General features: G+C 43.3%; 1 long non-coding RNA gene across 1 annotated transcript; it reads left to right on the top strand.

Annotated features, from left to right (window-relative positions):
- Positions 1–15,918: 15,918 nt before the first annotated feature.
- On the top strand, positions 15,919–17,851 carry LOC123576003. Its single transcript, XR_006701131.1, has 2 exons — positions 15,919–16,193; positions 17,302–17,851. It is a non-coding gene; the product is annotated as an uncharacterized LOC123576003 (long non-coding RNA).
- Positions 17,852–23,338: the final 5,487 nt, after the last annotated feature.

Below are 23,338 nucleotides of genomic sequence, written 5' to 3'. Positions count from 1 at the left end.
TTGAGTGTCCAACTTCAGCTCAGGTCATGATCTCATGGCTCTTGAGTTCGACCTCCGTGTTGGGCTCTGTGCTGACAGCTCAGAGCCTGCCTGTTTCAGATTCTGTGCCTCCCTCTCTCTCTCTCTGCCTTCCCCAGCTTGCTCGTGCATTCTCTCAAAAATATTTTTAAAAATTAAATGCAAATAGAACTCTTGAAACATTTCTGAACAGGCTCATCCCAGAAGGTCTCTGAGCTGGGAGGCACCAGGAAATGTGAACAGCCAAGATGAGAGCCGAATCCAGAAGTGAGAGTAGCTCCCATTACACCAGAAGGATAAATGTGTTTATTCCAGGCTTGTTGAAAGGAGCTCAGAAGAGATTCACAGGGAATGAGGCCAACATTAAGATACTTCCCAGATCCCAGAATTGGTCAGGCTCCTACCTAGATGACCTTGAGGCAGGAGCAATAATAAAAATGCCAGTTAGCTTGAGGGGATCCAAAAAGAAGAAGGTCTTGTATCCCAATTTCTATTTGGAATTCTGGGAGGAGACCGCTTTGTGGGATGCCCAAAGGCAACATGAGGTGGTCCCAGTAAAAACTGAAATGGCAGAGTGGGAGCTAGAGGCTCTGAAGTAGTTCCCATCCCAGATCTCTAGCTTGAGCAGCAAAGCATGGAAAGATCCAGAAGTTCCCATGAGCCTCAGTGGTGGAACAGGCCAACAGACTGAAGCAGCCTAGAGTTGAGACAAAGAGCCAAGTAAGGACACTAGTGACCAAAGGGCCGTGGCACCAGCAGCAGATGCTGGCACAAACCCTTGACTAGAAAAGGTTCACCCCTTTGTTTAGTTTACCCCTTCGAGCCTCAGATGCACAGAGTTGAGTTAATCATCCTCCTAGTTAATGGTGAGCCATCATTTAGTGGCATGCCAGTATTGGCTTGTGTTGGATTGATGACTGATTGGTTGCCTTTTATTCCCTTTCCCATATGTCTCTCTCTCCTACCATGGGTGGTCACCTCATTGTGTTTGACTAGTGTTGAGTATCCTTAAGAATGTATCCTTAAGAAGTATAGTGATGGGGCATCTGGGTGGCTCAGTCCATTAAGTGCCTGACTTTGGCTCAGGTCATGATCTCACAGTTTATGAGTTTGAACCCCACATCAGGCTCTCCACTCTCAGAGAGAAGCCTGAGCCCACTTCAGATCCTCTGTCTCCCTCTCTCTCTGCCCCTCCCCTGATCACTCTCCTCTCTCTCAAAATAAACAAAACATTTAAAAACTTGTTTTAAAAAAGTATAGTGTTAATCTACGTAAATGGTGATGTCCTATAGATACCATTCTATTTTTATTTTCTTCATTCTGTTTTTAAAGTCTATTCGCCCTATTGTGTGTACGCCTAGTTTGGTGTCTGAATAGTATTCCTTGATTTATTTACACATTCGCCAAGTAATGAACACCTCAGATGTGTTCATCTCCAGCGCAGACACTGCTGCAATGGATACTCTTGCATAGTATGGGCCCTTGTGAGAATTCCTCTGGTATTTATCAGCGGGACAGGAATTTCTGCATTATAATGGACACACCTACTTAACCTAAGGACTGCTCTTTGCTTTTAAAAATGGCTCCATAAGACTTCACTTCCATCAACAATACTGGAGGGCTGCAGTTTCCCCCATCTGCATGTTCACACACATGCACACACATGCGTGCGCACACATGCACACACGCCTGTGATAGACACACAGCTGCACTGCCCAGATCTCCAAGAAAGGACCCGCTGCCCAGCTGCAGGGAGTGAGATCAACAGTCAGCCCCCACTGTCAGCTCCTGCAGGGTCTTCCTCGGTCCCAGAACACTTGGTCTCCAACCTCCTGAAGTTCATTATTTGACCAAGGCCAAAGATAGATAAAGACCCGGCCCCAGGTCTCACCCTTCCTAGGGTAGCTCGCATCTGGGGGGCGTGAAGGGCCAGCTATTTCACCTGATGCTGGCAACCCTGAAGGGCAATTTCCACTCGAGAGCCCCTGGCTGGGCTGCCTAAGGCTTTGCCCTGCCTGCATCATATCTCAGCTTCTCTCTCTGCCCAATTCTGCATCCTCCCCACTCCTGTCTCAGGTGTTGAGCCCTAATAAACATCTTAACCAAGCTCTGTCTTGAAGGTCTGTTCCTACAGAGCCCAGCCTGCAATAGCACCCCTCAACTTTCTAATTTGGCAAGTCTACTACATGGGAAACAGTATCTTATTGCTTTTTTGACTTTCATTCTCTGTTTCCTAATGAGTTGGAACATTTATTAATATACTTGGTAGTTACTCAGATATCGCCTCCTCTGAATTATGAAATCCACTTTTCCTGGTTTCTCTGACTTTCTCATACTAATATGTAGGAATTCCTTGATTATCCTTTACAAGCCTTTCAATTTTAGAGTCATAAATATCTTCTCCTAGCCTGCCTTCTAACCAGTAACTATGCCTATAGGAGATTCTACAATGAATTGGACTCTCAAGTTTGATGTCATAAAATCTACCAAGTTTTTATCTTCAGTTGTGATACTGAGGTTTGGTGTAAGAAGGTTTCTCCTTCGTCCGAGGCATAAAGATATTTTCTTTTATTTTTATAGTGCTACTTCTTATGTTTGCTCTCTTTTATTACTTTCGATGTTGTGTAATTGCTTTTCCAGTGAAGCTTTTAAAAAGTCCAAATTGTTATGAATCCTTTGCAAGCAGACCCTGATCTCTTCACCCAGAGACCCACCCCAGCTCTCCACCCCAGTCCACATCAATTCCATTACATGCCTGCATCTTAGAATGAGTTCTCAGAGATGAACATCACCCTAGACACTCTCCATGATACCACCCATGAGGATGGGATGGCCATGGACAGGAACAGAGGGCTGATTGTCCTGGTGGTGAAGGAAAAGAAATGGACATACTGTGGAGTAGAGGGGGCTCCAGGGTCTTAGAGATGCAGGTTTGTGGAGGGGCTGAGTCCTTGTCATTTCCCCAGGACACATGTGTTCTTCCTGAATAGAGAAAGGCATATCCTTAAGTTATTCCACAGCAACTTATCTGTGTGTGAATATGATACTCTTTCTCCCAAAAAAAGAATTTTAAAAATAGCCCTTCATACTGTCTCACAAGTCCAAATTACTTACAGCCTCCATATACGTTTACACGGGTACTTTATTAAAACACCCTGGAAATGCCCTAACGTGCATGTGATCGTTCAGTAGTATTTATATAAGAGGAATTATGGTGCTTCTAGAAGAGCACTGGATGGAGAGTCAAGAGAACTGAAAACTGGCCACTAGCTACATGACCTCCCACCTCTATGAGCCTCAATTTCCTCTTACGAGGTGGTTTCTAACACCCCTTCGCATTTAACTGCCTGTGATTCAAATATACGATTATATTCCTAGAGAATTACATAGTACCAAACTACCTCAGAAACACATTTGGAACCCAGCAAGTGAATTTCACTGAAATATGCTATTATGCGAAAATGTTTACATGTGAATTCTGATTGTTCTTTTAAAATATGTCCTTTAAATACTATCAATTGGTAAACAGCTGAAGTGGTTTTAAAATCTAATAAGTGCACATTATGACCTAACAAGGCTCCTGTATGTTCTACTCAGAACAGATGAATCCTTCAATTTTTTAATGGTTTTTAGACATTTATAACATTGCTAGTTCATGAGAGTGATGATTACAGTACTTTATGATGGCTCCAAGGTTTGTTATCAGCCCAAATACAAGCTAAAGGTGGGAGCATGTCTGCAGGCTAACCTTCCCTCTTGTGTGCACAGAGAACTGCATCAGGTCTATACAAGAAATCATGCTCATTTCTTACATCGCAAGTCAGGTACAGCCTCCCTCGGGCTTTCTAATCATTAGTCAGACCCATCTGCAAAAATCCCCACTCATGACTAAACTTTCCATCTCTGGCTGAGGAAAGTCAGGAGAGCCAGTCTTTTCTTTTTCTAACACTACAGTTTGTAGACAAGATGGATGTGGCTTTTTCCACCCCGCAAGGCTCCCGCTTGTGGATGTGGTCAGTGTCCCAGGGTATATTGAACAAATGATTGGCCATTCCTATGTACCCATATATTATTTCTTTTCTACAAAAGAAAAGAAAAATATTATAACAGTGACCATATAATTGTATAATACTGGCCATATCTAATTAAACCAACTATTAGTTGTTGGGTACTTAGGTCATTCCAGCTTTTCATTACCACGAACAACTCAAGAAGGATAGAGCCAAAAGCCCAACTCAAACACAACCGCAAGGAAAGTTCTCGGAATGGAAAGGGATGAGCATATTATTGCCATCGGCATGTGTAACAAAATTTAGTTCTATAACCAGAATGAAGAAATTGGAGAAACACATACTGGGCTGCCACTCTGGCCTGCCCTGGAACAGCACTCTAAATGGCATGGATCATCTACAGCCTGTAGATCCGATGGCCTCTTCTCAGTGTGGTCCCGTCCATCCCTGAGCACTGACTGATGTAAAACACAACCTCCTTCCTGCAACTGCATCCTACTCTGGCTTTGGGGAGCGCACTTTCTGACCACTCTTTCCTCTACTCATAACCAAACGCTGCTGTTCACCAAGGGGCTTTCACTGGCCTTTTCTTCATGGCTTTTCCAGAGAAAGTTCATCTTCCACAGGACTAACCATCCCTCAGGTCATGGTGATTCTCATAGAACTCTTTCCGGAATTCTAACACAAAATTTTCAGTTGCCAATTGCACACTGTCCATCTTGCATTCTAACAACTTAAATACATCCTTTCCCCACTGATTCCACCAAAAAAAAAAAAAAAAAAAAAAAAAATCTGATCCTTTTCTGAGTTCTCTCAATTGATATCACAATAATATATCCATTCTTTTGGGTTTGGAATCTCAGAACCACTTCAACTTTCCTATATTCCTATATCTTATATGTCACCAGCTCCTGTCAATTCTAGGGCCTAAAAAGGGTCATATTTGATTATTGAGGTTGAATTAACCAGGGTTAAGGCTGAGCAGTAGGCTGGGACCCGTTTACCTCTCCAGCTGAATGAGAACCCTCCTTGTTGGCCAACTGCCATGCTGGGAGGGAAGAACCCAAAGTGCAGAAGAGCAGCCTTTGATGTCAGCAGGGAAGAAAGACCAGAACTCTATCTGGCCTTCCTGTCTCACCCCCCTGCCCCCACCCCATATGGCATTCACTCCAAGGCTTGCCGGACCATGAAGTGTGGACACTCAGCATCCATCAGCTGACTTGTAGTCATGTTCCAGCTGTCTTCCATGTGTTAGCCATACTCTTCCCACCCCTAGAAAATCAAAGGTTGACAGTTTTCATTTAATTGTAATTAGGAACTAATATCTTCTTCACTACCAATCTCTCCAAGTTAATGGAATATAGACTGTAATTCTAGAATCATTCTCCTCCTTTATCACTCACTATAGCCTTCATTCAAATCTTCAGCATCTTGCCTCTATATTAATGTACAAGAAGCCTCCTGGTCTTCCTTGCTTGGAGTCTCTCCAATCCAATTCATCCCCCACCTTGAATCCTTCTAATATACACCCTGATCATATTGTTCCTCTATTGAAACCTTCAGTGGTCAACTACAAACATTCCTTAGATACCACTTATAATGCTAATATTCCTGCTACAGCAAGTTCTCACTTATTCATAATCCATTTAGAGTAATAAAAAAAAACTGGCAATAACATAAGTATCCAACAAATGAATGTTAAAGACATTCTAGTATATCCAAGATATGGAATATATATACAAAGCAGTCCTTTGAAAGAATGAGACGGTGGCATACAAAGATACGCACCATATGCGTGCCTTAATTTTATGATCTACAAGCAAAAACAAAACAAAAAATTGAAGAGGAACACATACCAGTTAACCTATAGCTGCCACTAAAAAGAAATATTAGGGGATAAAGTGAGCTTTTATTCTTATTTTATTAATTTATAAGCTCCCATGTTATTTAAATGTGTTACAGCACCAGATGTTATTTTTAAATACCTAAAGCCAATATAGGGTTTATAAATGCACTTGTTATCTGAGGGTTTCATGTAGAAATTGTTCCTATAGTATTCTAATTTGGAGTACATTAACATATGTATATGTATAAACCTAAAATTCAACAATGTAATGTACTCACTAGACTGTGTTCTCATTAAAGGCAGAGTCTGATCTAATTCATCTTTGTTATTTTCCCAGAATGCTTTGCATAATGCCTGGCCTGTATTAGGAGGATGGATGGAGATATATATATATATACATATATTAGGATATATATATACATATATATACACACGGAGGATATATGGAGGATGGATATATATATATATATAGAGAGAGAGAGAGAGAACTACCAATTCTCTATTAATGGAACATGTTGGAACATAGACTGTGGAATCATTCTTCTAAAGCTCAATATAGGCCATACATATCTCTGGTTTTGCCTATTTTTATATGCAAATATATATCCCCTGCCCCCCTCTGAAGGGGAGAACGACTGCATTTTGTTATTTCACTGACAACCCTTTCTTGCTCACCATGGTGAGAACTCCAAATGACCATGTGCTCCAAAAAGGACAAGAACCATTCAATAGAGAATGGATCATTGGGTTTGCACCAATGACCACAGGCTGCCATTAACTGGCTCATGTGTGTCTGGACCATTTGGGGGATCAAGCATATGAACAGGAATCCCCTTTCTGTGCAACTGACAATGGGGAACTCTAGCCCATCCTGAGCTAGAGACCCTCAGAATCTTCAGGAAGTAAAGAAACAAATTCCAAACCCAACCAACCTGCCTGGGAAGGGAGTGCTCACTGTATACACTCATGTTTCCAAAATCCTGTCCAGTAAGTACATAGCCTTAGATGATGTTTAACTAAATATCTAAAATCTCATAGAGGCAAAAGAGATTGCCATAGAAAGGAATAAAGAAAAGCAAGCTCAGCTTTTGCTGGGTGGCAGTTGATTTGTCCCCCAAACCCCAGGTAGCTAAAAGGTGGAAAGTCCGGAAACCAAATCGAACATGTCTAATCTCTTTTATAACAATGTTCTTATTTTAACCCATGCCATCAGGGGAAATGGCTGAAAATAGTGACAAATACAACATCAATAAACATAATAATAATTGATTTTCCAGAGATGAAAAATTTGAAATTAGTGGCCATTTCCCCCCAGAGCATTGGTTGATTAATGTTCATCTTAGTCTTTCAAAGATACCCTCTTACTGCTGATCTGCTCTGCCACGCTTTGTGATGGGTTTTGTGGTTAGGACTGGATGCTTCCAGTATATTGCACAGTGCTGCAGTTTTAAAGACAATCCTCATAGTTTAAGGGTGGCTGCGGCCAACAAAAGTTAAGACTTGTAAAGCAACTGAGTTTCCAGAGACTGGGATTTCAGGTTTTTCACATAGGATATAAGTCTGATGACTGTACTTCTCAACATTTTTCTAACTTAAGTATTCCCGAAACTGATTTTGAGAGTTTTCTGTTATCTATTCCCCAAGAACACCCAACTTTCACGGAACTAACTCAAAAATCTCAACACAGAGGAAACGAGATTCAAGTAACCACTTTCCTTCCTTCCTTCTCCTCTCCCTCCCTCCCTGCTTCCTTCCCATATTTCTTCCTTTCCTCCTTCCCCTCCTTCCTACCTTCTTTCTTTCCTTACCTGCCTTTCCTTCCTTTGTTTCTTCCCCTTTGCTATGGTCTGCATATTTGTGTCCCACTCCCATATTCATATGCTGAAATCCTAACCCCCAATGTGATAGTGGTAGGAGGTGGGGCCTTTGGGAGGTGATCAAGTCATGAAGGTGAGGCCCTCATTAAAGGGATCAGTGCCCCTACAAAAAAGACCCCAGAACGCTGGCTACCCCTTCCACCATGTGAAGTTATAGAAAAAAGACAGTCATCTTGAAAGTAGGCTCTCACCAAACAACGAATCTGCTGCCACCCATGACTGTGGACTTCCAGCCTCCAGAACTGTGAGAAATACATATCCATTGTTTACAAGCAACTGGTTTATAAGCATTTTTGTTAAAGCAGCCCAGACAGACTAAGACACCCTTCCCCTTTCCTCCCTTGCCTTCTTTCCATTTGTCTTTCCCCCCACCCTGCCTCTTTTCTTTCCTCCTTTCTTTCTTCCTTCTTCCTATAACTCCAAAACAAATTTTTAAAATCATCTTTAAACCACTTCAAAGTTTGGTGTTTGTATTTCTGCTGGGAGACAAGTGGAGTGAGTATCATCATTATTTCCTTATTTGCGGATGAGTAAAATGAAAACAGAGAGGTTTGGTGACTTTTCCAACACTCTAGAGTGAATGAACGAACTTCTCAGGCAAACAGGTTGGACCTTCAGAGCTCCAGGTGAGCACTGTCTCTGTAAGGAGTCAGCCCTGCCACCTGCCAGTAACACCATTAACAGCACTGTCCTGTAACCCTAAAAGTACAGACTGACTCCTGCATGGAGCCACCCATCTAGGTGTATGAGGCAAAGATCTATGTCCACCCTCACTGCTTGAGTCCCTCTCCAAATGTCACATCACTCAGAAACGCATATTTTACCACTCTGAATGTGTAAACGGGTTTCCCTTGTCTTAAGGTCTAGGAGTTCCATCTTTATCAGGCCTCTTCACATCATCACCTGCACAGGTGAGCCTGAACTCGGTGCTTGGGAAACATATTTGGCTTCTGGTATTGGCTTCTTGCTCCCTTCCCTTCAGGGCACCCTACTATTTTAAGCTTAATTCCCCTAAGGCCATTGCTACTCAGTGTGATCTCTCATGTCTAGAACCTGGAGCACCCTACCTGTAATCCATGTTCCCTGCAAACCAGCGGAGCACAGTGACTTCTACCCCTTCCAAATACATACACTTGGACCCCATTCTAATCTTTCTTTCTGCCCTGTCCCGTGGTCTCCACAGTTGTGCCCAATGGGCCTAAGATACCTTCTGTGAAGACACATCCAGCCTCCTAATTTCAGCATCTATAATTCAGTATTTCCCAGCACCATTACCATACTCTTAACTAAGACAGTGCTATTTGTCCCCAGTGATGGACCTAAGGAGAAGAACTGGGGGCTCTCATGAATGGACTTCCCTTTGACACTTTGGACTGACTGACTCTCCCTAATCAAGGGTCATGGTCAGATGGCAGGTCTGAAAGTCACCACAAGGTCAAACTCCCTAGGTCACGTCAGCATCAGGCATCAATCAAGGACTGTAGTAAATAAACAAAATCATTCCCCAGAGAGGGAGAAATCACCACTTGCAAACACTTCAGCATGCATTTTGTAAACTTTCTTCCACTAAGATGAGTCTTTCCAAAACGTATCAGAAACAAAGAGGAGCAAATATCTTCATTCCCTTTCCTGGGCTCTGCCTTTCGGAGCCGTTGAGGCAGAGCACTGCTGGGAACAAGCGGAAGTCACACAAAGGGGGAAGGCAGGGCTGGGGAATCTAGTTAGAGCCACAACCTGTGTCACTGAGTCACAGTCCCCAAGCACAGGCCCCATTTATAACCTGTTCTGTAACTTTGTTTATCCTTGTAGATATCCGCAGAAGCATCTTACTTTCCAGAAGTTGGGGCCCTATAATCATTACTTGTCTTTGGAGAAAACGAGATTACACGCCTTTATTTCTTCTTCTCAGAAGGTCGACATTGTAATAGGTTGCTCTTTGCTGACCTCCTTCCCCCTCCCCAGCCCCCAGGGAGGGGGGGCACCGTATTTTTACAGGTTCTTTTTGGCCTGGGCACTGTAAACCCAACCAACAGAGGTGGGATCTTTGATTCTAAACCTTAATCACAAACAGGAAAGGGACGAGAGGGCTCACCTCCTCATTTAGGGTTTGGGATTGAGAGCCATCAGCGTTTTTGTAGGAATGAACACAAGTTCCTGGAAGCAAATACATACATGCAGGTTGCTGGCTTGTCTTTGTTTGCTATGGCCGCCATAACAAAGTACCATGGGCTGGGTGGCTAAAACAAACAAATGTGCTGTCTCACAGTTCTGGAGCCAGAAGCCCAAAATCACCATATCAGCAAGCCAAGGAGAGAGGCCTGGAACAGATCCTTATCTCAAGGCCCTCACAAGGAGCCACCCTGCTGATACCTATGTCTATCCATCTATCTTCCTTCGATGCATGTCTGTCTCTAGGTCCAGATTTACCCTGTTAAGGAGGCACCACTCATACTGGATCAGAGCCACCCTAATGGTGTGACTTTAACTTGATCACCTCTGTAAAGACTCACTTCCCAAATAAGGTCACATTCTGGGGTCCTAAGGGTTAGGACTTAACATATAAATTTTAGGGTATTCGATTCAACCCGTAACACAGCTCAAATAAGCTGTCCCAGGTTCCAAATGCAGATTTGGCTTTGGTCAAAAGTGACTAGCAGCAGCAGATTTCCTGCCTATCTGCTGTGTCCCACACAGTTTCCCACCCTGGCCCCAGCCCTGTGCCACAGAAGATCTACAGAGTCACCAGCAGGCATCCCCTCACTTTGGCAGACGCTATCTATGCTCCACGGTGGCCCCTGCAGGACCATCAGGGGCAAGCCTGTGGGGACAGGAGCTGGGCGTCAGAAAAGGCTCTCTCACAACAGGCCTTGATCATGGGGATGGGAACTTTTCAAAGTTAAACTCAGATTTCATTTCTTCATTCATTCATTCATTCATTCGACAAAGAATTCCTCAACATCTGCCACGTGTAGGTGTTGTGCTGCAATCTGGAAGCCAGACTGATGAAGATCCATCTCAAGGAGCTCATGGTGCAGCATGGAAGTCAGGAACAGCAGGAATCCAGCACAAATGCAGTCATGGAGGGCTCCTGGGCACTCAGATGTGGATCATTCTGGTGATATTGGGGAAGGTGCTAGAAGACTCCTAGACTTACCAGGTGGTTCTGACAGCTTTACCTGGCCAAACCCTGAAACAATATGTCCTCCTGCAGGTACAGTGTGACATGAAGCCCAGGAGAAAAGGACGATATAGAAGGAGAGAGTGGACAGCATTAGGACAACAGTGAAGACCAGGACTGAGGTGGCCAGAGGCTCACATCCCCCACAAGCCTACCAGGCCCTGAACCTCCCCCGCTTCTCCCCAAAGGCGGCTTCTTCTGCATACAATTACTATTCTGCCTTGTCTTATGCCCCAAGCTGTGTCTCAAAGTGTTTTCTCAAACATATTCGTTTCCTATGGCTGCCTTCTACAACCTCCATGACTTAACATGAATTGATTATCACTCTGGAGGCCAGAAGTCTGAAATGGGTCTCACTGGGCTAAAATGTGGACAGCATGGCATTCCTTCTAGAAGCTCTAGGAAAGATCTGTTTCCCTGTTTTTTTTCTGGCTTCTAGTGACTGTCCACGTTCCTTGGCTCATGGCCTCTTCCTCCATCTTCAAAGACAGAAGTACAGCCTGTTCAAATCTCTTTCTGACTCTGACCTCCTTCTTCCACTTATAAGGACCTGTGACCTTGTAACACTGGGCCGACTCACACAATCCAGGAAATTCTCCCCACCTCAAGGTCAGATGATCAGCAAACGTAATTCCCATTTTCAACCCTCCTTCCCCCCTTGCCATGTAATATAACACATTCACAGTTTCTGAGATGGGATGTGCATAACTTGGGTGGGGGGGTGGCCTGTGATGGAATTATTTTGCCAAATATACCAAGCAAAGACAAATCCCTATGAAGAATTCCAACGACAGGTTTTATGAAAATAAGGCTTTCATCTCCTTACATGAGCGCTAAAACAGGTCCGCTGGGCTTCTGAACAGAAAGAGGACAGGTCAGAGTCAGAAAGAGAGATTTGAACAGGCTGTACTGATGTCTATGAAGACGGAGGAAGAGGCCATAAGCCAGGGAATGCAGAGTCACTAGAAGCCAGAAAAAAACAGGGAAACAGATCCTTTCCTAGAGCTTCTGAGTGAGGGCAGGATCAGAGCTTAGGGGGCTGAAACATGAAGGAGGGGTCAGGGAATGAGAAAATCGGTACAGACAACACTTCTAAGGATATCATCTGCATGTGGGGCCAGTAAACAGCAATCGATATTAACGAGAACAAGCACCAGGGATGGGGTAAGAGTATCAGATTTGAAGTCTTAATTAAACGGGGCACCTGGGTGGCTCAGTCGGTTGAGCATCAGACATCTGCTCAGGTCGTGACCTTGTGGTTCATGGGTTTGAGTCCCACACTGGGCTCTCTGCTGTCAGCACGGAGCCCTGCTTCTAATCCTCTGTCCCCCTCTCTCTCTGCCCCAACCTCACTTGCTCTCTCTCTCTCTCTCTCACTCGTTCTCTCTCTCTTAAAAATAAATATTAAAAATTTTTAACAATAAAGTCTTAATTATAGACCTCATGCCAAAGTGCAAGGAATCAAAGTTCCTTATTCCATAGATCCTGAGCCCAGTCCATTCACCAGTCAGCTTTCTGGAGGGACTGGCCCAGGATGTGCTGGGGCAGGGATGGGCTTCCCAGGTGCCCCTCATAGCAAGCCTGAACAACATCCTGGGGTCCTTGCTAGTGGGTCTGACTTTGGAAAAATCAACAAACTCTCCCTTATCCAACCTTGCATCCCAAGCTCCATGACCCAGAGCCCTTGGAACCAGGCCAGTGGATGCTCTCAGGTCCTGCTGGTCCTGCTGGTCCCTGCCACCTACAATTTGCAGCTCGTTCCCTCAGTGGTCAGGGCTATCATATCTTCAGCTGAGGCATGTCCTGATGAAACCCTCGTTATAGGCCTTGGGGCCAGGAAGGGAGATGCCTCTGCATTGCCTCCAAGCATGAGAGAAGTGCCAGCTCTTCAGAGGAGGCGTAGGCTACTTCTGCAGGCTCAGTGGGTACAAGCGAATCTGGAGGTTTGAGACTTTTGAGAACATGAAAAAGATACTGAATTTCAAGAGCTGCTCACCCCTGCACTTGCATGGACCTGAGAGTGAGTGCCTCCTTTGCGTCTTCCTAATCACCTGCATCCAGGTGTCAGGGTCCCATTCTTTCCCAGCCAGGGCCCTGACCTTGGCATAGCAGACTGGCCTTGCTTAGAGTTTATTTAACCTTCTTCAGTAGGATCCCAGGAGATTACACACACCAGCTGTTAGGATGGCACCTCAAAACATGGAGAAAGGGATGGCCCAACTTAATTGAAGTTCAACTCATAGGGCAGTTCAGGTTCAAAGACAGGGGAAACAGACTCTGACCCCACCCTTTGATGAGACAGTTGCAAAATCATACTTCAGTGAACATGGACAGATACAGGGAAAAGTAAAGGAGTGTGGCCAGTTTTGTACTCTACCAGCCTGCTAGATTCTGTATGAATTAACAGTTGTCAGGGGTCCCAAAGAAGAGCAGCCCCCAAGGGAGGGAGGGAAGTAGGGACCTGATCAAACTTCTAGGCCAGTCATTTCAAGGCAGGAATCAGAAATTCCTAAACAGATCTGATGCCCCTCTTTTCGAAACTCTGACCTTCCTGGGCTCACTCTACCCTCTGTAATGAACTCCCTGTGCCTCTTTTAGACTCAACTTAGAAAGGATTCCATGACTTCTGTCTTCAAAATGGACCAAATTTGTAAGCATACCGGAAGGAGTGGACAATTTAGGAATGAATTTCTATAATCTACCTGGCATCCTCCTCCATGATGTTATCACATTCTTTGCCTCAAAAGAGAAGAGAAACAAGGAAGTGGTCTGCCACGTAAAGTGCACTAAAATGCTATTAAGTCTGTACTCACAAAGAAACAAAAAGGAAAGAAGAAAACCCTAAAAATATTGAGGTTGAGTGCCAAATGTAGCATATGTTCTTGGGAATCTGATCTTTGCAATGAATCTCCCAGACGGCCTTGGAGGGAGCTCGGCAGGGAGTGAAATGAGGTGATAGGAAGTGGCCCGTGTAAATCTCCACCCTGGGTTTCACCCATGGAATAACCATGTGTGAGCTCTCACTCTTCTCCTTTGAAGATTGGCATTTGATAAAGCAAAGCATAATTTTCTAAATCCCACATACAATTTTTATTTTTATTTGCAAAATTATTTTCTCTGCTCCTTTCCTTTTCCTGATTCTCCTTTTCCTTGCTCTTTTGGTTTCTTTTCTCTCCTCCCTTAGGGAACAAGGATTTTCAAGCTCTGCTAACTTGTCAAGCCAGAAGGCCAAAGAATAAGAACTCTAGGGCCCTTTGGTTTCTCTCTTTCCATTTCAAAAGATGATGAGGTCAGGTCAATTTGCAAGGTAGACTGGTGCTGTATTACCTAATCATGGCTCCAAGAACAGGAATTTGGAAGGAAAAAAAAAGGAGTAATTAGGTCTCTCCCTCCTAAAATGCCTTTAAAATGTGGATTTAAGAAAACATGTGCTCCAGAGTCACACCGAAAGAACTGGAAGAGCTTTTTGATTTCAAAACGCAGTGGGCCTGGGCCTTGAAGGGAATTTAGAGAGCTTCCAGCTATAAACCAGTCTGATCCCCTAAATTAGCCAGATCCCTGCCTGAGCTCACAGAGACACTGTTCCCATGAGATGACATGCTGAGGACAATTCTTGGACAGGAATCAATAAGATGCTCTAAGTTGAATTTGCCTTAATGAGCTTTTTGTCCTCAAAAAGACCCACAAATGGGAAGTGGCCTAGCCTGATGGTGAAGAGCACAGACCCAAGCCAGATTTCCCAGCATCGAATCCCAGCTCTACAGGAGTTATGGATTGAATTGTGTCCACTCCCCTGCGTCTCTCCCAAAATTCAGATGTCATTATGTCAGAGTCCTTATCTCCCAACACCTCAGCATGTGACCTTATTTGGAGATCAGGTCTTTACATAGGTAATCAAGTTAAAATGAGGTTGTTAGGGTGGGCCCCTAATCCAACATGACTGCTGTCCTTATGAAAAGGGGACGTGTGGACACAGACACCCACGCAAAGAAGATGCCTTGTGAGGATGCAGGCAGAGATCAGGGTGATGCTTCCACAAGCCAAGGAATCCCTCACCCCTACCCCGCAAATTGTCAGAAACCACCAGAACTGGGAGAGAGTCCTGGAGCAGATTCTCCTTCATGGTCCTCAGAAGGAACCAGACCTGATGACACCTTGATCTTGGACTTCTGGCCTCCAGAACCATGAGACAATAGGTTTCTGTTATTTAACCCACTCAGTCTGCAGTACTTTGTCACAGCAGTCCTGGCAAACTAACACCACATCACCATCTCTCTGTGCGACTCTGGGTGCCGCTCCAGGAAACATGTGAATGATATACCGTGTCCAGCTCAGATGGCTGTGAGGAGGATTATATGAATTAATATGCACAAATGCTTTCAATAGAAGTGGGTGCAAAGGGGTACCTGGGTGGGTCAGTCGGTTGAGCATCTGACTGGATTTCAGCTCCGGTCATCACCCCAAGGTCATGGGATCAAGCCCCTCATGGGCTCGGCAAGGAGCCTACTTAAGATTCTCTCTCTCTCTTTCTTTCTTTCTTTCTCTCTCTCTCTCTCTCTCTCTCTCTGGCCCTCTCCCCAACTTGCGTTCTCTAAAATAAATTTTAAAAAAAGTGGACACAAAGGAAAGGCTATGTGAGTACTTGTTAAATAATTTTAAGTCAACATGTCAACATCATACAAGTCATTATAGGAATTATTAGTTAATTCATCTGTCTTTGCAGCCAGTGTGGTATTAAGGAGAAATTTTAAAATCCTTTAGAAAGTGTAAAAGCCATTACTTATTCTAAGCATCATCCATAAATTGTTATAATTAGAGCTATGCTGTTTTCTTCGTTTTTCTTTCAATAGTGTGATCGGGCAGTGCCTCGGGCCGTTAGGCTTCTAATAAATTATTAATCTGGGAGTTAATAATTCATGTTAATTGGTGCTGTAAGCCACTTTCTCTGGCAAATGTGAGCAAAGGTCAGACCTTCTTCACAGCAAAGATGAAACCTTTTCTAAGTTTCTTTTTCCATGTTCTATCATGGAAACATTAAGATATGGAAGGCAAAATTTAACTAGGGCTGGGAAAGTGAGATAATTCCAAGGATAAAGGTCTAGACCTTCAGTCACAATTCGTGGGCCAGCACTGCCTCCACAGCCCTGTCAGAGGTAGAGGAGAGCTCCAGGGAACTCAGGGGACCCCAGCCCCATGGGATCCTCCTCGTGAAGGATGCAGCAACTCAGGTGTGCGACTCTCCAACACGACATTGTAGAATAATTGTAAGTGTGACTCGTTGACCAAACTTTTTTTTTTCAGACAATAAAATAAGGCACTCAAAAGACTGGCTCGCCAGTGGGATTTTTCATAATGAATGATGATTCTGCTAAATTACAAGGCACAGCACAGAGAGCATTCATTCACAGAGGGTGACCATACCAGAATCTCAAGGAAATCTCTGTCACCGTTGATGTCTTTGATTTTAATTAATGTATTTAGTTGTGTCTTTGGTTTTATCCCCCAGAGAGAATTTGAGGTAATTCCTGATTGCAGACCACGGAACACAAGAAACCAAAGGCTTCTTCCCTCAATAAATTTGCATTTACTTCTCAACTCATTGATTCATCCTTGGGTCTTGAAGCAGCTGCTAGTGGCCTAGATGTTCTGGGTGTTTTATACCTTTTTTAGCCTCGATAATTACTTGAATGTTTCATGTCAAGCCACAGACTGATGCAATTAAATAACATTTTCCCATTTGGATAATAAAGTTGTTCTTACTTTGGGGTTTTTCCCCCATTTTCATGAAAAGATAGACATAGACTATGCAGAGAATCATGTCTGAAGACTAAGGATAAAATTTAAGAGCAAACCACTAGTTTAAAGAGTTTCAGAGCCAGAAGTCAAACCCTCCGGCTCTTTTTTTCTTTTTTTCCTAAAGAAAATTTGAATAGCATATGCTTTTCATTGTACTCCTTTCCAGTCATTTACATACTGGGGAAATGTATATTTGGCAACAGGTCCTATTTTTAGTTGTCCTTGAAACTTGCCCTTTGAAAATGTTTTCATTTCTGGCACATATGCGTGTCTTAAGCAAAATGAAAACACAAAGCAAAAAAAAAAGAAAAGAAAAATATGTACAGAAAGGAATGATTTTTCCAGCCCCATGTAGCACAATAAGAAAGCAATCATTCAGTTGTGACTTTAAAAATGGATCCGTGCCTGGATTTTCCAAGTATTTCCTTCTAAATGACTGTTTCTCTACAGAACTGAACTAATGTAAAGAGACAGGTTGTTCCACTGCCAGAACTGAACAAGCAAAAAAAAAAGGAGGCAGGCTATATTTTCATAGGAGGAACTTGACCAAATAATACCTACTCTGTTTCCCTGCAGCCTCTTGGGTTGATTCAGAAGAAGGTGCCATATGCCCCCCGCGTGTCTCCAAGCATGTTTTCCCAGCCTGGCTCTTGATCAGCACCAGACTTCTATTATTTGCAGTCAGTAACAAAGATTCATCCTTGTGTCCATCAAGCAACAAGGAGAATCTTTGTCACTTAGTGTAATTAATAGCTGTACCTCCTATGGGAAGACAGGAGAAGAATGCCCGCCCTTCATACAGAGACTTGGATTCAGAACAGGCTTCGTGGATCTTTGCTGCTTACTGACCAGTGGAAATGCCAGAACTCCAGCAAAGGTGGGAAGTTGGTAAGCAAAATGTTTCCTCTGGGGCCACATGTGTTCCCACCTCCAAGCCCAATAACTGTAGTCCAGGAGAGCTCTCGAACTTTTCCTGTTGAACCAGATGGACTTGGAGGCTCCTCCACTATGAATGTCCTACACCCAGGCCTTGAGCCCTCCCCGCTGCCTGCCACCACGTTGTTTCCGTGGACCTCCAGACAGGTTCCATATAGGAGAAAAAAATAAAAATAGAAATGAGAAACCAGGTTGTTTCATTTGTTCAATGACCCTTCAGAGAATGTGAGTTAGGCCCTGTTTTCAGAATGAGAGAAAGGACGACTCAGGCTCGGAGAGCCTAGTACTTGCCCAGAGGACACAGATGGAAACAGCCAAATCCGGATTCAGATCCAGGCTTCATGGCTCACTTTACACTGAATCGTAGCCTTTTCTTTCCCTCTCTGGGCTCCTACTTTTTTATTATTTTGACGACCCACTTTCTCTTCTTCCTCCTCTTCCATAAAAATGGTTGGATTTATCTCGTTGTCCCCAGACCTTTAACTTGCTGTCCTCCACCCTAGGACAAACCCAATCTTATCTCTCATGGGTTCCTGGTGCCCTCAAGTACTAATAGTGCCTCATCATCACCCTGCTTTCAATTGCTGTGTCTCCAAGATTTCTTTCCAGAGGCCACTTTATCACTTCATTTAACCAACATGTGCAAATTCTAAGGCCAACCTTTTTTCTTCTTTTCCTGCCCAAGGAGAAAGTAAATATATCCTGTGCTTTCTGCCCCTGATCTACAATCTCATGTATTTTTAACTTGGCTCATCCATCACATATTCAGATGCTTTTCCAGCAGGCTTTCTCACCTCTCACCTCGTGTGAATGTCCAACCCCACTTACTGGAGGTGGTAGGGTCTCGTTCTCTGCTCTGTTGCTTCCCTCCAGGTAATCAGCAGTGACTCCCTTCCCCTCTTCAGGGCCCAGAACTCCCAGTTGAAAGCTATCCATCCCTGATATCTGCTTCCCTAACCTCCTCCAACCATAGCTCCGTTTCAAAACCACCAGCTCCCTCCCTTTCCCCACCTTTCCAATCGTCTCACGATGCCAGCTGTGTCCTACCCAGCCTAACAACATCTTCCTGCCACCAGAGTATTGCCAGTCAATGTTCATGGTGCTCCTTATCCAATTTAGGAACCTCCCTGACCTACCTGCATTGCAATAGGGCCAGCTTTAATGAGCTGGTTCTGATTTGGGGTGTAGAGCTGTGGGCTGCACCTTAAGAACAGGAGTTCCTGTTAGTCCCAGTGGTGCTATGAGGATATTAAATTATACTACATTTGCATTAAATCCTAATTCTATACATGTATATTAAATTGTAATCATTCCAAGCTCACAAAATTCTTTGCCTACAGAAGGTGCTATTTTGCAGCTAAGAGCGCTCAGCATTTGTACTGAAAGTTCCTCTCGGTTTGGCAAGCACAATCTTAATTCCTCCCCCTACAGCACCACTCTTGGTAGATGTGCTCCTAAGAGAGTAAATAGTCCCTTCCCCCGCCCCAAGCCCCTTTCTCACCATATGCCATTGGTTTTGCTTTAAGGAGAAGAGAATGTGGTTTCCTGTGACCCTAGTAGACAAGATAGAGTGAGCTTCTGCTGGTTATACTAACATCTTCTGCTCATAGATTCTGCTAGAGAACTAGAGAGCAAGCTAAAAAGGACCCCTGGGAACAGAAGGGCTGGCTGCCTCCAAATCCGTCCATCTAGCCCAGACTATGCCACGAGTTCCAGACTGAATTGCCTATGAGGTGTCTCAGAGGCACTCGGGTGTCCAAGAGGCAAACGTCACCAGTAAGGCCAACTTCTTCGCCACCTCTGCAGGTGAAACCAGACAGGGATTAGCAAGTTATCCTGGACTTCTCCTCCTCCACCATCCCCTGCCTTCTCCAAGTCATACCCAAATCCTGCTGACCTAAAGTCCCCTGAATCTGTTCTCTCCTCTCCAACCCCATCATTCCTTCTCCAGTTCACAACTAGAAATGGTATCCCAGTCCAGACCACCTTTTAACCTGCACCCAGGGATTGTTTGAAACCCTTCCCCACTTCTCTGTTGTCTACACCACACACTTGTGAAGACATCTGGGCCAGGCAGATGGCTTTGGGGCAACCGGAGCCAAGCCCTCAGTGTTCCTTCTCAGCTGGCTCTCTAGCTCACCCTCCACACTAGAGACCGGTGCGGCCCTCTGCTCAACTCCATTAATGGAAGGTAGTAGAAGAGCAGCAGAAGCTGTTTTGCATCTCTTAGGGCGGCATAGAGGGCTTTCCAAGGTCTGGCATCTGCTGAATGCTATTTACGGCAGTAGTGGACTGCTTATAGTTCTCCATACCCACCTGCCTTTGTATATATGCTCCCAGCAGGAAGATCTTTTCCCTACATTCTCACACCCCCATACAACATCCCTCCCCCATTATTCATCAGAGGAAAAGTTATTTACAGGCTTGCTCAGATATTATACCCTCTGAGATCTTTCTGACTGCCTCGTCCTTAACCTGAACCCCAAGTTCCTTCACAGAATGAAACACACCACCTGCACCCAATAGTAGACTTCCACTGACAACAAATTAGTTTGTTGAATATTTTAATATTGTTGTTATTATTCACAACATTTTTTACTGGAGTTGTAGTTTGTAGCCATTATTGTTTGATAAGTAGAAATGCAATATGCCTGTATATATTTTAACTTGAATCTCATGAAATTCGAAATATCTGTCCACTTTTACCTAAAAAAAAGTCAGTGTTATAGAGTTAAATATATGTATTCCTATGTAACATATCCTTATGAGATAGACCACACAGCTAATCTAACTTTAATTTGCTATGGGCACTACTTGTTATACAAAAATTCTAAAGAAAAAGGTCAAAAACCACAAGCATGATTATCTAAACATCAAACTACATTTTGTGAAACTAAGGAAGTTTCACCTTGCCATCAATCTGTGAGTCACAGCAAGAAAAAGACTTGACAGACAGAGAGTGGCTCACTTCACCCGCCTTTGAAGGAACTACACCCTTTTCTCCTTCATGGATTATTTAAATCAAGACATAAAAGTGGCCATTCTGGAAATGGATGGATGCTGCCAGGTATCATACGACAGGAAGATTTTATCTACCCTTCTCCTATTCATTGTTCCCTCCCACATACATACTGAAAAAATGCCAGGGATCACTAGGCATCACTAGTTATGTGGTACTGAAGTCTTCAGTGTTTACCAAAACCATTTAAAGTTTAATCTTTAATCCCACTTATATTACTATTAAGAAAAACTTGGACTGTGTTCCAGATCCTTATTCCTTATAAAGCCAGTCTATAAAATAATCAGATTGATCTGTAGAAGTCACGCAGGAAAGACAATTGAACAACTATAGTTACACCTCCCTTCATTTATTCAGTGTCATGCTTAACTTTCACAGCAGGTAACAGCTGCCAAGAGTGGTTGGTTAAGAAGCTGCAGCAATAGCATACTTAGGGTTTTCCCACACCAGCCCGTGAGCCCATGAAATGGGGCTGAAAGGCTTTACAATACCTGCCTTCCTTTGCGGCCATTTTCTGAGGCAAATGTTTAAGGTCTCCATCATCTGTGAGTTGGGCCCTTCTACGCACACAGAGTGGCTACTCTTCGGAAGTAATTACAAGCTACCCATTCTTCCTAATAGAAGTGAGCTTATGCACTCAAAGATAGGAATTCATGCCCATTTCACCATTTAGTGGGCTGAATTCTACAGCTAGTGAATGGGACACCTCAGCATTTTTCAGGGAGTCCAAAAATGCCGTGCTTCAGCTCCCTCTGTTCCATCCTGACCTCCTCCCCACCCGGCGAAGAGTGAGTCTCTTTTTACACCTAGACTAGGATTTCATTTTCACTCTCTACTCCCTTGTATTTGAGGTTCCAGAACTTTCCTTATTTCTCATATTATTCTCATCTAGATCCAAAATTCAAACACCAGTTTCCCTGGTGCATTTCTTTTTCTTTATTCTCCGAAACACACTTTTCTGCCCAAGTACTCAACCAATCGTTCATCACATTCAGCCTGAAAAGGAAGACAAGTTGCTCCCTCGCCACATGGCCTCTTGCTTGTTTGTTTATTTGTTTGGGTCCTCCCCTAGCAATCTTATAAATAATGAACTGATAATGACATTTACCACTTGAAAGATTATAAAGGAAACCCCCTTTCTGCCCTCTCCCATCTATCCATTAACCCTACTTTCCACAGTCTAGCACTTTCCTTGCTTCCCCAACAGCTTCTCTCCAAGCCACTGGATTTGATTGAGCCAATTCACCATATACTGGCTTCTGAAGGATGGGACAGCAAGTAAGTATCTTCCCTCCACCCCTCACTTCACCCCACCCACCACCACACACACCTGTTTTTCTTCATGGAATCCATAAAGACGCGTAGCAAACTGCCTCAAAAAAGCCACTGGTTCTGCCCGCAGAGGTCTGTCCAAAGAGCAGAAGAAATGGCAAAAGAAGTAATCACCCATGCTAATGAAAAGGAAAAAAACCTCCAATTTGAAGGCTGTTTCTCATTTCTTTGTTCAATTCATTCCAAGAGGTTTTATGGGTTGGTTCATCCCCACCCCCACCCCAGTAAAGTGTCTACTGTCCCAGAAACTTGAGAGGCACCTAAAAATATCAATAGAACTCTCCTTGTATAATATGCTGCATTTGTCTGAGCAAACTTCAACGTGAAAAAGTACAGATTCAATCTGAATTCCAAAAAGATGCATTTCCCAGCTATTTACTGCAAGATTTCCCTGGAATTTCATTTTGTTGATGCCCATACATTTATCAAATCAAACTTGAGGAAGACAGAGAATACTTATCCTTGAGAAGTTTAAGGGAACAGAAGCACCAGAAAGGAACCATGCAATAACTTAGAAAAGTTAACCACTTATCTCTAAATGGCACATGAAAAAGTAAGCCATTCTAGTAGATGAACATTTTCTTTATTACAGTATCAATATCATAAATTATTATTTATGTTATTAACAGCAATAAAGTTAGATTAACCTTTTAGAACTTAAAAGTGTTCTTTTTAAAAATAAGCCTTCTGGAGACTAAAAAGACATACAACTAATGCAGTCTTAGGCTGGATCCTGTATTGAAGGAAAAAAATGTTATAAGGGCTATTATGGACAGCAGATTAGATAAAAGTATTATGCCGGTGTTAAATTTACTAAAGCTGATAAGTGTGTTGTGGTTATATAAGAGAATAATTATTCTTGCTTTTAGGAAATAAACACTAGTATTCAGGGATGACAACCCATGATGTATGCAACTTACTTACAAATGATCAAAAACAAAAATTATCATGTGTGTATATGCATAAAAGAGAGGGAACAAATGATAAAGCAAACCCAATAAAATGTTCACAACAGGAGAACCCTGGTAAGGGTATTTATTGATCTTGTAAATATTCTTATTGCAATTTTCCTAGAAGTCTGAAATTATTTCCAAGCAAAAAGTTTTAAAAATAGATGCCGTATGGTTTGAAAATAGTTTTGAAGAGTTGGAAAGTAGAGAGACAAAAGAGAAGAGATGAAGTTAAAAATTAGGTTCCTGGAAAATAATTCTCTACAAGATGGGAAGACAGTGACTTCTCATCTTCAGAGATGGGTTGAAGCCATAAATGCTCTTTGTACTTCTGTCTACCAGGTTCATTCTTATCTTTCCAGTCCTCCTCATCAGT

Source organism: Leopardus geoffroyi, chromosome C2, assembly GCF_018350155.1.
Source record: "Leopardus geoffroyi isolate Oge1 chromosome C2, O.geoffroyi_Oge1_pat1.0, whole genome shotgun sequence".
Classification (NCBI taxonomy): Eukaryota; Metazoa; Chordata; class Mammalia; order Carnivora; family Felidae; genus Leopardus; species Leopardus geoffroyi.
Note: the sequence above shows the minus strand (reverse complement) of the source record. Positions and strands in the feature narration are given on the sequence as shown.